The sequence below is a fragment of the Lynx rufus genome, unplaced genomic scaffold (genome assembly GCF_022079265.1).
Source record: "Lynx rufus isolate CCGP_SWC_20201006 ecotype Redwood Valley unplaced genomic scaffold, mLynRuf1.p SCAF_8, whole genome shotgun sequence".
In the NCBI taxonomy this organism is placed as follows: domain Eukaryota; kingdom Metazoa; phylum Chordata; class Mammalia; order Carnivora; family Felidae; genus Lynx; species Lynx rufus.
Window position 1 is genome coordinate 65159120 of NW_025814896.1, and position 7012 is coordinate 65166131.

Below are 7012 nucleotides of genomic sequence, written 5' to 3' on the forward strand. Positions count from 1 at the left end.
TCAGCCCAGAGCCTGACGCGGGGCTCGAACTCACGGACCGCGAGATCGTGACCTGGCTGAAGTCGGAAGCTTAACTGACTGTGCCACCCAGGCGCCCCTAAAAAATTTTTTTTAACATTTATTCATTTTTGAGAGACAGAGTGAGACAGAGTGTGAACAGGGGAGGGGCAGAGAGAGGGAGACACAGAATCCGAAGCAGGCTCCAGGCTCTGAGCTGTCAGCATACAGCCCAATGTGGGGCTCGAAAGCATGAACTGTGAGATCATGACCTGAGCCAAAGTCAGATGCTTAACTGACTGAGCCACCCAGCCTCCCCATATCCATTCATCTATTGATGGACACTTGGCCTGCTTCCATATCTTGGCCATTGTAAATCATGCTGCAATAAACATAAGAGTGCAATTATCTTTTCAAATTAGTGTTTTCATTTTCTTTGACTAAATGCCCAGTAGTGGAATTACTGGGTTGCCTCACATGGTATTTCTACTTTTAATTTTTTGAGGAAGCCCCCGCATACTGTTTTCCCAAGTGGCCGCACCAGTTTGCATTCCCACCAACAGTTCACGGGGGTTCTTTTTTCTCCACATCCTTGCCAACACTTATAATTTCTTGTCTTTTTTATTCTAGCGTGCTTTTGTGTTTTTTCTTAAATTGCAGATTGGTGAAACCATGGCCATTTACTCTATTTTTTTAAATGTTTATTTTTGACAGAGAGAGAGAGACAGACAGGGAAGGGCAGAGAGAGAGAGGGAGAGGGAGAAGAGGCAGACACAGAATCCAAAGCAGGCTCCAGGCTCTGGAGCTGTCAGAACAGAGCCCAACATGGGGTTCGAACTCGTGAGCTGTGAGATCATGACCTGAGCCGAAGTCAGACATTCAACTGACTGAGCCACCCAGGCGCCTAGCCATTTACTTTAAATCAGCAAGATTTCCCCTGTCGTTGTCCAGCCTGTATGAAGAGAAGGGAGCATCCAATGTCCCCTGACATCTTGCTGCCTATTTCCCCAGCTCTTTCACCCAAGTTCCCCAGTGGAGAGGAGAGCAAGCAGGTATCCAGTTGGGTACGGCCCAGAGTGATCCTCCACCTTCGTGAAATTTCCTTGAGGTCTCAGCTTTCATTTATGCGTTCTTGTATTTAACTCCATAAAATGTTTTAATATATTAAATCTTATTAAGTTATTCCCTCAGAATCTTTGAGTAACATTGAGGTTCTGGGAAGATAAACATTCATCCTGAACACATATTCCTGTTGAAAAACCTCAAACCAACATCATTTCTGCCTACAGGGTCAGCAGGTCAGGGGAGGGAGGCTCCAGGCTAGACCATCAGGGATGACTTCACGAAGGGGCCTTCGTGAAGCCCTAAGCTGGCCCAGTAGGATGTAGACATGCGGAAAGAAGGAAGAAAGGTCACAAGAGAAAGTCTGGAGGTGAACACAAACAAAACCCTCAAGGAACCGCAAAGAAACTCTGTTCCAAAAACCAGGACCTGAGGTTCCTTCTCATCTGAAAGTCACTAATCTTTGTGTCTGGTTCCAGGAAAAACTGATCTCACAGGAGCCTGATTTGCTGTCCCAAGGCCATCAGTCACCTTCAGCAACCACGCCATTTCTTCTCCTCTCCTAACTCTCTACACATTTTCCATCTGGACGGGAGGCCCCGGGCAGGCATGTTTGGCACCACACATTGCCCACGTGCCTCCCTGAGGACTTACGGTCATTAAGAAACTTCTCATAATGAGCGCTTTGGCTCCAAAGCACCCAGCTTTCCTTGCCTCTCTCAGCAGCCAGCCCTTAGATTCCATCCTCCCCCATCACAGGTCAGGGACCTTCTCGCCGTGGGAATGGTCCTTCCTCCCCTCCCGCCTCCCTCTCTTCCTCTGTGTGGCTTCCTTCCTGGAAGAGTCGATGAGGGCTGAAAGCCAAGGAGAGGGTGAATCACGATATTCAATCAGTTCTGCTACCTAAAGTGTGGGCTGCCTCAGTGTGCCGGGCTACCTAAGCTTCTCACCAGGACGCTCCCATGTTGCTCTGCCAGTGCTGGCTGTCTTCCTCTGGGTCCAAGTGAAGACATCAAGAAGCAAAGCAAGGCACCGTTGGTCGGGGGACCTAACAATGTCTGCCTCCACTAACACATTTGCCAACACTGAAGAAGGCTGCTTTGGGGCTCACTGGTATGCGATGGTGCTGTAGTGGGGGCCCCCTGGAGATCACCAGGTCCTTAGAGTTATTCTGCAATGTTTGTTCTGCATCTCGAAATGACAACCCACACCTCTGGGGCCTGGCTACAAGGAAGACATGACAATGGACATGTTTTTCCCTATTCCGAAATGGGTAGCTCTGTCCTTGCAGATGGGATCTCTCTCTCGGAGGGTCTCAACGAATACTTGACGAGGGATTTATTGGCTTCCAGCCAATATGTTTAGATCCCTAGCCCTCCTCTACACAGAAACCAAGGTGGGGCATCAAAATAAGAGGGCTCTTTAATTTGGAAAGACAGAGGTCACTATAAGGCAGCATATAATGGCATTACGGACTTGGCAGCAAGAGAAAATGGAGAACAGGCTAAGCTTTAATCCAGATAGGATTCAAACCTAGCTCCTCACCTGTAAGATGGGGGTAATCCTTCTTACATAATAGGTATGCTGTGAAACAATTTAGCAAAAGTGCACACTTAGCAAAGGCTTTAGTACATCGCAGATCCCAATCATAATCATTTGCTTCTTCTCTTTGTTAGGTTATCAAATTCAAGTTGGTACAGTGGGTCTTTTGGGAGAAAAAGATGTGTCCACTTTAGGCAGTGGGAAGTCAACTTACGAACTTCACTCTTCCCTGATGTGGCCCCGGAGGGAAATACAGTGAGCTCACAGGAGAAGAACTGGGACACATCACGAAAGCCGTTCCCTGGATGTTCTGGCCCCGCTCTGCCTTTGGAGGGTGTGGAGGAGGCCCCTCGTGGTCCCTGCCCCACACTGTGCCTGGGGGTCTCAGCCGTCAGATTCTAGGCTGGACAGAACCCGGGGTGCTGACACTGTGGAGGCCTCTCTTGGGCTCTGACTTTCTTTATCCCACTCTGGGCTGCTAGCAGCTGTTTACAGCTAACAGGAGAGAAAGGGTGGCTTCAGAGGTCTCCTCAGGGCTTTGGTGGGGGCGCTTGGAGATGTTTAAAGAGGATGCAGGAAGAACGGACCCCACAGAATCACTTCCCCCTGTCAGGAAGTGGGGTCCTGGTGGACAGTACGGAAGTATGTTGCACCCCTTCCTCTGGGCTCATCCCCAGTTTGCAACTTTCTGACCCTGGACGGGGTCCTCAGTTCTTGGACCTTTCTCCACTCTGGTCAAGGCTAGGATGCTGCCTCTCACAGAAGAGGCAGCACCCAGTACCCAAGGCGACTGGAACCTTGGGTCTTCCAGTACCCAAGGCGACCGGAACCAATGCTAGGATCCTGCATCTGTGTGGAGGGCGAAGGTCTGGCCACAGCACTGACGAGTTTTACCTGCCCAAACCGAACTGGGTAGAGTTTGTTCAGTATCTCCTTAGCTTTGACAACCCCACTGAACGTCAAGAACAAGTCAAAAGACCCATGAGGTTTCCAGGAAACTGGTTTTGCTTCTTTGTTTTTGTTTTGTTTTGCTGCCGCAGCAAGAGGTCAAGAACCACAGAGTTTTGTAGACTCGAAGCTCTTTTTCAGCGAGGTTACCTTCAGGTAAATGGTACCTTTTCTTCCAGGAAGCTAGTAAATCAACAGAATGTGTCCCAGAGGCAGGCACATAGGAGTAATGATGTAAAACGTTGAAGCCATTGGCCTGGATCACGTGGCATAAGAAAGCTGAGGGGAGAAGGAGAAGCTTCAACGGGAGTTCATTTTCTAACCTCCAGTTCGTATTCTGTCTGGCAGTGGTGTGTGTTTTTTTATTTGGAACTTTTTCAAATTGGGTCTCCAAATTTTAGCCCAAGACAGGGCTGTACCAGTCTTGGAGATCAAGCTCACACACGTCAACTCAAAGGCTGCCTGATGTCAAATTCTCTCTGGTTGAGGCTCCTGTGCGGCTCAGTCGGTTGGGCAGCCGACTTCAGCTCAGGTCATGATCCCCAGCTTCGTGGGTTCGAGCCCCGCATCGGGCTCTGTGCTGATAGTTCAGAGCCTGGAGCCTGCTTCAAATTCTGTGTCTCCCTCTCTCTCTGCCCCTCCCTGCTCACGCTCTGTCTCTCTCAAAAATAAATAAACATTTAAAAAAAATTAAAAAAAAATTTCTCTCTGGTTGGCACCTGGGGTCCCCGTCCCTGGCTTCCCACCGCAGCTGTGGTGCCGCCGCTCGCCCGAGTTTTCCCGCCACCGTCTCCGCTTCTGCTCCTGCTTCCAGACTGCCAAGCATGGCTGGAGCACTGGCCATGGCCGGGCAGGCTGGGCTGCTGCAGAGTCAGGTTTCCGTCTTCAGCTTGGTTCTCAGGGCTGCTCAATGCCCTATTATTCAATCCTGCTTGACTTGCTGTCCCGTTTCCTGCCTGCCTCACATTTCCAAGCCACACCACTCTCACCATGCCCTCCACCCCCACCCCCTACAGTCAGCACATGATCTCATTGGTTCCCTCCCCAAGAGGCTGCCAAAGCCATCACCCCTCTTTGCCTTTACCCCAGAATTCTCTGGCCCATCACCCCTTCTTCCTGCTGCTTTCCAAGGTCAATTCCTGCACCCCGTCCACCTCCCTCATGATCACGCTCCATCTGAGTTCCCTCTCTAGTCCCTTTTCCATCTCTGCCTCCTTATGGGTTCCCCACCGACCATTGTCCAGAGGACCATCACCCAAGGAAACTTTTCACGCACCACTGTGACGCTTCCTTTTTTTTTTTTTTTAAGTTTATTTATTTTGAGATAGAGACAGCACGGGTAGGGGAAGGGACAGAGATAGACAGGAGAGAGAGAATTCCAAGCAGGCTCTGTACTGCCAGCAAAGAACCTGATGAGGGGCTTGAACCCATTAAACTGTGAGATCACGATCTGAACCAAAACTGAGAGTCGGACGCTTAACCAACTGAGCCACCCAGGCGCCCCACTGTGAAACTTCTTCAAATCCGCTCTTGCTGCCTCTGCTTCTCGCTTCCCACTCAAGCTTCCCCTGTACTTAGACTATTCTCCTCAAGATAACCATTGTCTATTTATGGCAGACCCAACCACTTCCCCATCTCCCCTTATGGGGCCTCTTTGAAGCATCAGAAATGTGTTCCAGCTCTTCCTCTCAAAACTGTCCTTCCTTTTCTTCTCAGCTCCTCTCCCGCTCCCCCTGCTCTCCCCTAGCGTCTGTTGCATTGGTGCCTCTCAGTGTGAATGGTCCTCAGAGCACTACCTTTCTCCTATTTTGGTCCCTTTCCCCCCCTACTGCCCCCTGGATATTGTCTCATGAACCTCGCCACCAGAAACCCTAGTTCCACCTATCCTGTCGGAACTGGTGCTTTCTCTCTCCCTCTCCCCAGGCCACTTCTCCCTCAGGGTTCCCTGTCTTTCTCATGGCCAGGAGCATCTTCCCAGACACACTGAAGATAGCAAACTACTTGCTGGTACTTCCCTTCTGCCCACACAAGTGACTGGTTTCCCCTGGCCTCTGCAGGGTCCCCGGCACCCATTCCCTCTTTCCAGGAAGGCTGCCTGCGCTCGCCAGCCCTCCTCCGCCCTCCTCTTCTCTCACCCGGGTTGTTGAAATAGCTTTGGTCTGCCTACCTTCGCTGTCTTCCGTCCTCAGCCTGCTCCTTTATGGCTCTTCGTGGCTCACAGAGTCTGTTACAAATACATAGATGGGGTCACATCACCCCTCCCTTACTTACCTCCATCCTCAAGCCTCCAACTCTTTTAAGGCATGGCTGCGGTTTGCAAAATACAGCATAGCTTCCATAGCCTCCTGATCATGGCTCTCAACATGGCTCCATCTTAACCATAGTTCTACATCCCACCACCCTTCCCACCCCCACCAACACACACACACACACACACACACACACACATACACCCTTACCTCATTCACCTTTCACTTGGGACCACTCATTGTTCTCCAGATACCACTCTCCCTTTCACACCTCCGTGTTACGCTGGCTCCTTTTACACTTATACTGGTTCTTTACCTTGGAACATCGTTATCCCCTCTTGAAATCCTACTCACCTTTTAAGGCCGGTCTCCTCCATGAAGCTTTCTCTTATTCCTCCGGGCACAGTTCACTGTTTCCACCTCTGCAGTCACGTAGCATTTGTTTGTATCTCTAGTAGACCCCTTCATCCTTGAGAGGGCAGACCACGTCTTCCTGATGCCTGCACGCTGAGAGGCACAGCACCATGGCCGGCACATGGTGAGAACTTATTAGTTGCTGAACGCGTGAGTGAATGAACGACGAAAGTGTTCCACTGTCGTTCAGGAGTCATATGTATAAGCACTTTGGGGGCAGGCTGAGTGGTAGATGACAGGCCTCTCACAATATTTATATCTTAGCTTCGTCAGGATCCCAGCTCTGACTCAGCTGAGGCTCCTGTGACCAGCCCTCCAGCTTCACTTCCTCACCACCTTTCCATCTTTCCTTCTGAGACATGGGCCTCTCCTTTGCCCCTTTACCCTGGATAAGTCTCGGACTCTTCCATAAGCCTACCAGAACTTTCTATGTCTTCATAGGGCCACAGTGAAGGTGTCGGCTGGCTAGGACATCAGTCCCCCTACATCTTTGCTCTCTCCTTCCAAGAATTGCCCTCCTGCAAGCCAGATACAGGTTAACTTTGTTTTTTTTTAAGTTTATTTATTTTGAGAGACAGAGAGAGAGAGAGAGAGAAAGCACAAGTTGGGGAGGGGCAACAGAAGGGAAAGAGAGACAATCCCAAGCAGACTCCACATTTACAGTTCCTAGCTGACAGCTCAACTCCACAACCTGATGTGGGGCTCGAACTCATGAACTGTGAGATCATGACCTGAGCCGAAGTCGGACACTGAACTGACTGAGCCACCCAGGAGCCCCCAGATGTGGGTTAATGTTAAGG

General features: G+C 50.3%; 1 long non-coding RNA gene across 1 annotated transcript; it reads right to left on the reverse strand.

The window, feature by feature from the left end:
- Positions 1-3466: 3466 nt before the first annotated feature.
- LOC124503061 (uncharacterized) lies at positions 3467-6255 on the reverse strand. The gene is made up of 3 exons (XR_006960103.1): positions 6153-6255; positions 5717-5773; positions 3467-3828 (listed from the first exon to the last, which is right to left on the reverse strand). It is a non-coding gene; the product is annotated as an uncharacterized LOC124503061 (long non-coding RNA).
- Positions 6256-7012: the final 757 nt, after the last annotated feature.